The sequence below is a fragment of the Rosa chinensis genome, chromosome 1 (assembly GCF_002994745.2).
Source record: "Rosa chinensis cultivar Old Blush chromosome 1, RchiOBHm-V2, whole genome shotgun sequence".
Taxonomy (NCBI): Eukaryota; Viridiplantae; Streptophyta; class Magnoliopsida; order Rosales; family Rosaceae; genus Rosa; species Rosa chinensis.
In genome coordinates this window covers 12,787,580-12,797,434 of record NC_037088.1, presented here as the reverse complement: position 1 = coordinate 12,797,434, position 9,855 = coordinate 12,787,580, and the positions used below count along the sequence as shown (strand labels likewise).

The 9,855-nt window shown below is 33.8% G+C and overlaps 1 long non-coding RNA gene and 1 other non-coding gene across 2 annotated transcripts; one reads left to right on the top strand and one right to left on the bottom strand.

Moving 5' to 3' along the window:
* Window positions 1–1,695: 1,695 nt before the first annotated feature.
* TRNAE-CUC lies at window positions 1,696–1,769 on the bottom strand. The gene has a single exon. It is a non-coding gene; the product is annotated as a tRNA-Glu (tRNA).
* A 5,291-nt stretch (window positions 1,770–7,060) lies between these two features.
* LOC112189933 lies at window positions 7,061–8,538 on the top strand. Its single transcript, XR_002932147.2, has 4 exons — window positions 7,061–7,115; window positions 7,198–7,265; window positions 8,200–8,301; window positions 8,414–8,538. It is a non-coding gene; the product is annotated as an uncharacterized LOC112189933 (long non-coding RNA).
* Window positions 8,539–9,855: the final 1,317 nt, after the last annotated feature.

Genomic DNA, 9,855 nt, shown 5'->3' with positions numbered 1-9,855 from the left:
ATATTTCATATACGACAATGAGAACTACATGTTCCATTGCTCAAGACTCGAGTTCTCTGACCGAATAGTCTTAGAACCTATGGTTCTATAGACATCACACGAATGTTTTTCTCGTGTGTTCCCTATGGGATCCATTTTTCATATATATGAACTCTTCGAAACCTTTGTTTCGTATATGAATTTTTCATAGAACATACTGTTCTAATAATTATGGATCCTAATATATCTCATCTTTTCTCTTTGTAGAAAGATGACGCATCTAACAAAATTGGACTTTGATCCTCTTAAAATTTCTGGCAAGAACTATTTGATGCTGAAATTCACCTTATGGCTAAAAACCTTGGAAATACCATCAAAGTTGACAATAAGTCATCTGTGCAAGATCCCGACAAGCCTATAATTTTCTTGCGTTATCATCTTGATAAGATCCTAAAAGATGATTACCTTATAGTGAAATATCCACTTGAGATTTAGCAAGCATTGGCTGATCGATTTGCTCACCAGAAAACCATTGTTCTATCTAGAGCACGATATGAATAGACACATTTTGCGCATTCAAAACTTTAAATCTGTCACTGATTTTCAATTCCACTATACATATGATTACCTCCCAACTAAAATTATGTGGAGAATCTATCAGTGAAGATTACAAGCTCAAAATCTCTTATTTTTTTTGTGGACAATGGAAAACATATATATATATATATATATTTTTTTTTTTGAAATGAATTTCATTGAATCAATTAGTGATTACAATCACTTAGAATGGCATCCCTAATACAATCGGGAGCAACAACAAACCAACTTTGACTCTCATTCGAGTGCAAAGCATGATTAGCCAATACATGAGCTATTTTGTTAGCCTCACGTGATACATGAACTACTTTAAAGTCCACATGCCTATTTAGAATATCTTTCACTTCTGTAAGGAGAATACCCAAGCTTGAGAGATCGGTCGCTTGCTGCACCAAGGCTTGCACAAGCAATGCACAATCCACTTCAAAAATAGTTTGTTCATACTTCAACGTCTCAGCTAGCTTCATACCTTCAATCAAGGCATTCAACTCTGCATGGAAAGGAGATGTGATCTGATCAAACGGTCGCCCCGCTGCTGCATTAAATTGGTCGTTTTCATCCCGTATGATCACCCCACTACTCCCTCGACAATGGAAAACATATTGATTACATGATCAGCGGCGGTTTTCTTGACACCGATAAATTTTAAGCCTATGTTTAGGGGTTTTTTTTTTTCTCTATTTATTTTATTTAGTCATTTTAAGCCTATGTTTTGCCACCGATTAAACATAATTACGTTTCCTTATCTTTATCTGTTTAATCACATTTATTACGTTTAAATTACCTTTATTACAATTCTTTCATAACCGAATTTGTCATGAGAATTTGTTGCACGAGTTACAATTATCATGATAATATTTTTAATTGTCATTATCTTGTAGTTATTGTTATTAATAACTCATTTTATTATCAATTTTATTACCGGAGATTAATAACTCATTTTATTATCAATTTTATTACCATTCTCCCGTAATTATTGTTATAAGTAACTCATTCTATTACCATTATTTGATACTTATCATAGTTATTTATTTTATTTGATCATGATGTCTTATGATTATTTTTGTCATATCTACCTCATATGATTATGTCGTTTGTGAAAAAATAACAAAATTATTTTTCCATCACTGGGACTTGAACCCAGGTCTTTTTGGGTGAGAACCAAATATCCTAACCAACTACACTACAACGGATTTTCGATTATTTTGTTATAATGTTATATTAATGCATGTATCAATTATTGACTCTAAATGAGTACCCCTCTATTTTTGGCATATGGTACTCACATATTGGTATCAACAATGTTAATTATGTTTCCAACAGAATCGAGGTATGAATTTTCACAAGTTCGACGACTTCATTTTGATTTTCTATTATAATATTATTTGATAATTTGACATAAAGTTGTCAATTTCTAATGAGATCGAAACTACATGTTTCTTGATCCAATTATATGAGGACTTAAAATTCCTCCACTGATTGTTATACAATCAAATAGATCGAAACCTCTTGTTTCTTTATCTCCAATTACGTTAGGACCTTTGTCCCTTCTCTTTATGAGTACATGTGAACCTCTGTTCACTCCACTTTTAGAACATGCTTCTAATTGTGAAGACTCAAAACAAAATGTTTTGAGTAAAAGGGCTATAGTCCCTAAATCTATTATTATTGGAGTATATGCTTATACCCATAAGGATTACTGTCCCAGACGCGAAATTTGAGTATATAATTTTGACATTTGTTTTCAGTGTCAAACAATAATATGAACCACGTGTTCATTAATAAATTCAATTTGAACCATGAATGTTCATGATAAATATAATGACAAACATAGTTGTCTTGCATGCATATAATGCAATTATGGACATGATCCATTGCAATTGTTGATAATTTTTCCCAATTGATGCTTCCAAAAGGTAAGGTAACAATCATCTCAAGAGCTGCAGATCTTGATTGATGGCTCCAACTAAGCTCGTATTATGTTACCTATATGGAATACCATTACATATATTGGTGATGAAATTTTCACCTAAATTAAGTTGTATTAATCAACTATAAGTATACTATTGTATGCTGTATCATGAACTAAAATTTTCATTGAGCCAAATAAATTTATTTTGGCGTGACTAATATGTCATTACTATGTCATGTAGACTCATCTATATACATACTCTACATTGTTATATAATACAACAACAGTTGCAAACCTTCCTAACACGGAAATTATAATTTATCGCATATTTGCGAGTTGTCACTTTAATAAGACAATCCTCCCACCATTAGGGGGAGCAATATCGTTTATGAAAAACGACATGAATTGGTGTGTGATATCTATCCACCATGTCTCATTCTAATTTTGAGAAAAATCTCAATTCATTATCTCTTTGACCTAAAATTTGGTTTGAGCTCGCCACCCCCCAATGGATATCATAGATTCAATATTTTTTATCACACATTTTGTGAATGGTCAAACTAGACAATCTTCTCACCGTTAGGGGGAGGAAACACTATTGTAACGGCATGAATTTATGTGGAATATATCCACCAAGTCCAATATTTCAAGATCCCTATAAGGGAAGATTATACAAGCCCTATAATGCTCTTCATGAGGTTATACAAAGATTCACATTCTCTAATTAATTTGTCCTAGAGAGACAATACATTCTTAAAAGAGGAATGAGTACTTGATATCAACAAAACTCACTACAACAGAAAGGCTTTTTAGCGACTAAGTTTTTTGCGAGGAATTTATTTTCCTCAGTAAATGTCACTTTTTACGAGGAATATTTCGACTCCTCACTAAATGTCATTAGGTTTTCTGTGAGAAACATATTTTCCTCACTATACACCACTTTCTACGATGAATATTTTAGTTCATCACTAAAGGTGACCATAATTTGGTCTTCTAAATCATCATGTTATTAGCGAGGAAATATAAAACTTGGGTGAGGAATGTTTTCATCGTGAAAACAATATTCAATGAGGAAATAATGATTTCGTCATTATTACTTTGGCGGAAAATTATGTAAAACCCGCCAGATTCAATGGTGACAAAAATATGGTTTCCTCGCTAAAAGTACGTGTTTTACGAGGAACTATTTCCTCGTCAAAAGAAGCAATTAGGGAGGAAATAACGATTTTGTCGTTATTTATTTGGCGAAAAATTATCTAAAATCCTCCAAATTCAAGGGCGACGAAAGTATGGTTTCCTCGCTAAAAGTTCGTCTTTTACGAGGAACTATTTCCTCGTCAAAAGAAGCAATTAGGGAGGAAATAAGAATTTCGTAGTTATTTGTTTGGCGGAAAATTATGTAAAACCCGCCAAATTCAAGCGCGACAAAAGTATGGTTTCCTCGCTAAAAGTCCGTCTTTTACGAGGAACTATTTCCTCGTCAAAAGAAGCAATTAGGGAGGAAATAACGATTTCGTCGTTATTTGTTTGGCGAAAATTATGTAAAACCCTCTAAATTCAATGGCAACAAAAGTATAGTTTCCTCGCTAAAAGTCCGTCTTTTACGAGGAACTATTTCCTCGTCAAAAGAAGCAATTAGGGAGGAAGTAACGATTTCGTCGTTATTTGTTTGGCGGAAAATTATGTAAAACCCTCCGAATTCAATGGCAACAAAAGTATAGTTTCCTCGCTAAAAGTCTGTCTTTTACGAGGAACTATTTCCTCGTCAAAAGAAGCAATTAGGGAGGGAATAACAATTTCATCGTTATGATTTTGGCGGAAAATTGTGTACAACCCGCCAAATTCAATGGCCACAAAAAGTATGGTTTCCTCGCTAAAGTCCATCTTTTATGAGGAACTATTTCCTCGACAAAAGAAATCATTAGGAAGGAAATAATGATTTCGTCGTTATTTGTTTGGCGGAAAATCATGTAAAACCTGTCAAATTCAATGGCGACAAAAGTATGATTTCCTCGCTAAAAGTCCATCTTTTACGAGAACTATTTCCTCTTAAAAAAGAAGCAATTATCAAGGAAATAACGATTTCGTCGTTGTAGATTTTGGTGGGAAAAAAATTATAATTAAGGGGGGAATTGGCGGTACTAAAAAAAAGCCAACCATATTCTTTTTTGGCTTGGCACAGGAAAAAAATAATAATAAAAATAAAACATAAAACAAAAACAAAAACCAATACCAATATTATAAATAGATGACGACCAAACCCTAACATAAGGTTTCTCTCATAGCAGCTCTCTCTAGAACTCTCCTCTGTGGGTAAACATCTTACATCCTATTGTTTCCTTTTTCTTCCATGAAGATGAGATTGTAAGATCTGAAGAACTGAACGGAGCATGCCAAAATTAGGCCTCATCAAAAAGCTCGCGGATCAAGTGGGCCGATGGAGGCCCGCTGGCCCGGAAGGCCAAAAGCCCTGCCCGGCCAGTAAAAAAAGCCCGCCATAGGCCCGGCCCAGTGGGTAGAGGGCCGGGCTTCGTTTAGGGGTTTGAAATCCAGCCCGTAAAAGCCCGCAAATAAAAAATATTATATAAATAACACAGAAACTGTTGTGCAGAACACCTAACTTCGATGAATTACTGGGAACTTCTTGGATGGAATTAGGAGCTGTACCCTATATTCATGGAAAGCCTCGTGTGTCTAGTTTCTAAGGAAATTTACGGTTTGCGATTCCGACTTTTCTAGAAGGAGTTATGGCAATGTAAGTGAAGGCAGTTCAACTTGAATGAGAATCTGCAACACAGAAACTGTTGTGCAGAACACCTAACTTCGCTGAATTACTGAGAATGACGGTTGACCAATTCGATCGGATTCTAAAATAAGGTGAAATTGGCTAAATTTTTTACCACACTCATAATTTATTGTAATAATCATATCCAACGGTTGGTTTTTCCATTTTCTTTGAATTGATAGAGGTTGCTCTTTAGAGTGTATATGATATAAATATAGTTTTATAAGAGTAACTAAGTTTGACCTAGTTGATCGAATTTGAAACGAGAACCAAATTGTCTGAAATTTTTACAACCACCATAAAACATTACAATCTCTCCATCGAGCGGTTGGTTTCTCCAAATTCATTTTCCACTTCATATTTGCTTTAGAATGAACCTCAACAATTAAAATGCAACGTATAAGTTATACATCTTTAGGAGGAAAATTGGTCTAGACCAATGTATTTGTAATTAAAATTGAAATTTTTATCTTATGTCCACGCACATCCATCGATGAAATATTTACAAACGTGATGTAAAAAAATAAGCACGTTTTGCGGTCCTCACTCCATCGGTCAACCAAGAAAACATACAAATGACTACGGTTGACCAATCCGATCGGGTTCAAAACTATGGTGAAATTGACTAAATTTTTAACCACAAGCATAATTTATTGTAATAATCACATCCAACGGTCGGTTTTCCCATTTTCTTTGAATTGATAGAGGTTGCTTTTTGAAATGTATGATATATAAATATAGATTTATAAAAAAATTAGTGTCTTTAAATATTTATTATAAATAAAGCCCACAAGGCCTGTCCCGAAAAGGCCCGCTTTATATGGACGGGCTTGGATCATTCGATTTACACTAGAAGGGCCTTGTGTGTGTGTGTGTGTGTGTGTGTGTTGACACACATATATATGTATATGTATGTGTCTATATATATATATATATATATATATATAAGGGTTTCGAATCAAGATAGCTAATAATTCGCTGACTGATTCTGCCTCATTCCAATCAACTTGAGAGAATTATTGTTTGAAGGGATTATGCCTCGAATAGATTGTATCTCAAAGAGATTGTACCTCATTCGGATTTTTCCTTGAGCAAATCTCTCGTCACTCAAATCCTCCTTAAAGAGTTTCATCCTATCGAGATCCTCCTCTACAAGTTGTTTCCTCCTTGATTAGATATTCACGCCTTGACCGAATATTTCTACCTTGATCAGATATTCCCATCTCAACTAGATATTTCCACCTTGATCAGATATTCCCACCTCAACTGGATATTTCCACCTCGACCAGATTTTTCAGCCTCGAGCGAATATTTCCACCTCGATTAAATATTTCTGCCTTAACTAGATATCTCCATCTTAACAGGATATCTCTTCTAAACAAGAAATCTTCTTGTTGAGAATATAGCAAAACACGTAAAAAAGATAACCAAAAACTACATTATTTTACATAAACTCAATCATTGTTCATTTGCTTAAGCATTGTTTATGTTTATGCTAAAGTATGATCAAAATATCATGGAGCTATCCACAATGAAAACCGTTAAGATAATTGGAATAAAGATACCCTAAACCCATTTTTATTTTTATAAACACATTTTTATTTTTATAAATGACATATTGACATATTGAAAAAAAAAGAAAAAAAGAAGCGGGATGTTTTGGTTTCATTTACCGAAGGCGGGGAGAGTTAAAAAAAAAAAAAACAAAGCGCTAATCTAAAAAGGAAAAACAATTAAGAGATAAAACCTAAGAGAAGTAAAGAGTTTTCCTTCTCTATATCTCACGGTGCAGCCTCCCTCTCTGCATCTCCCATCTTTGAATTGAAGCTCTCATCTCTATAGGTAAGACTAGATTCATCTTTCTTCATCCTTGTATACAATTATTGTATAGTTTGATTAACGAATGTCCTATTTTCAAAAACAGAACAAAAGTTCGATCGAATTGGGATCGAATGGAATTGGGAAGTTAATTGGGTCTGTGCTGCCAAATTTGTAAGCCATTCTTCTTCTTCTTCTTCTATCCGTTTCTGTTTCGAATTCCCCAAATTCACTTTAACTTGCATATACTGGAATCTGTGGCTCACTTGCTTCTGTGCAATAACAAATCAATTACATAACGGGTCGATTGCTAGTTATTTGTAAGTGTTTCGAGTGAATTGCTTATACTTGGTTCCTTGGATTGAGGTGTCTTCGGGTTAGTTTCATAATTAGTTGATTTGATTCTTTTCGTGGTGGATTCTGTAATCCCAAGTTCAACACAGAAGGTATAATAATTGGGTTGAAATTGACTCTTAACACATGATTGATATATCTGACTTTATAATCGAATGAAGGTAGAGTTGCAGGGATTGAATAATTTTAATGTTGGATGAGATATGATGATGTCAGTTGTTTGTTGTTGGGCGGTCATCATTGAAAATCTAGAATTAATGTGCAGTAAGAAGGGTGTTGTGATCTAAATCTAGTTTGTATGGTTCTTTTGGTTGTGAGCCTTCCTTTGTGATTATTTTATACCCTTGTAAGTCATTTAGCTGATATCTAAATGTTAGTTATGTTCTGAAAAATTGTAGACTCTTCTCTGGGAATTTGGTCTTCTGTGGTCTTGTTTCATTTTCTGGGTTAGTAAGCTATGCATACCAACTGTTTGATTTAAGTTCTGACTGAAATAAAAAATAGAACTTCATTCAAAATATAGGTTACAAAAACCAACGAAAACAAAGTGCTTGCCTCCACTACAATCTTAGGCTAAATCTAATTGCCAAGTAACCCAGTTAAAGTAAAAGATATAATAAGAGTCAAGTATAACAAAGTAGTACGTTAATTACTTAACTGAATTGAAATTTCCACTCACAGAACAAGAGAGTTAGGCTATAATTTTTTTTTTCCAACTTTATGTTCTGTTCTCTTATCTTTTTTGGTTGGACAGAGAGAAGGCTTCGGTGTATAACAACAGGTAATGCACCGAGTAAACGCTCTCGTGTGCAAACTACTGATCAGCCATGCCCAAATGGATCCCGTTCTACTTCAGGTAATTCTTCAATTTTTGTTTTTTTTTTGGTCTGAAACTTCAATTTTTGTTTTGCTACAACAATATTTACAAGACTCATATTGATTAATTTAACATGTGTGTGTAATAACAGGTAGTGCAATGAGTAAACGCTCTTGTGTGCAAACTACTGATCAGCCACGTGAAAATTCTGTAGAAGATGGACTCAATTCCTCGCTATAGGCTATAGAATGTATAACGACAAAAATAAATTTCATCGCTATACAATACACAACTTATGATGACAAAAATAAATTTCCTCGTTAAAGATTATAATATGTATGACGATGAAAGTAAATTTCATCGCTATAGGTTATACAACTTACAACGACAAAAAGTAAATTTCCTCGCTATAGAATATAGTATCTATCGCGATGAAAGTAAATTTCCTCGCTATAAACCTTATAACCTATATCGACAAATGTAAAGTTCCTCGTCATTGAGTACCTCTGGCGAGGAATACACCAAATAACCTACATCAACAAATGTAAATTTCCTCGTCATTGAGTACCTTTGGCGAGGAATAGTTTTCTCTCGTACAAGATACATATAAGGAAGAAAATAAATTTCCTCATTAAAGATTGCTTATAGTGAGGAAAGACTTCCTTGCCAAAAGATACCTACAACGACGAAAATGTTTTTTCAATTTTTTTATTATTTATAATTTCTAAATTATTTACAAATCATTAGCGAGGAAATAATACTTTAGCGATGAAATTTATTTTATCGGGAAATATATTTAACGACTATTTTCTGGTCTTCCAAATTTTTTAGTGAGAAAAAAGTATGAGTTTAGGCGAGGAAAAAAATTGTAGCTAAAGAATAACGGCAAGAAAAAAATATATTCATCGCGAAAAGGGATTGGCGAAGAAATAGTATTTTTCTCGCGGAAACTTTTCTTGACCACCCTACCGTGAGGAACTGGTGACCAAAATATTTTCCTCGCGAAAACACTACGGCGAGGAAATCTCAGTTTTCAGCGACAAATTTGTTCCTCGCAAATTAGCATTTTTGTTGTAGTGACTTATTATAGCTAATGCATGTATATATGAATGTGTGAGATCGAAATTTGATAATATCTCATCTATAGTAGCGCTATTGAAAATCATCAAGGGTTGTATACTATACCACGTTTCACTGTGTCGATAAATTATAATATTGGCCAAATTGGAAAGGGGCAATTCTAATGAATTTGATTATTGGAAATGTGATGAAATATTTGGACTTTATAACCCCTAAAATACAAGAGGGTGTTTATTCCAGTGAATTGGAATCACTATGACACAAATATCTCTTTATAGAGAAATACGATTATCATTCTTCTCCAAGCGACAACTTTTCTATAAATACAGTGTTACATATAGCTGTTATATTGATGAGAGGCTTATAGCAGGTTGTAATTATTATTATAAAATCTTAAAGGCAAATTACTAAAACCAACTCCCTTAATGTGTCATTATAAGCATATTGCTTAATCAAATCCTTGACCGATTCATATTGCCAAAGGCAAGCCCATGAATGAATGAGCTTAAAGCT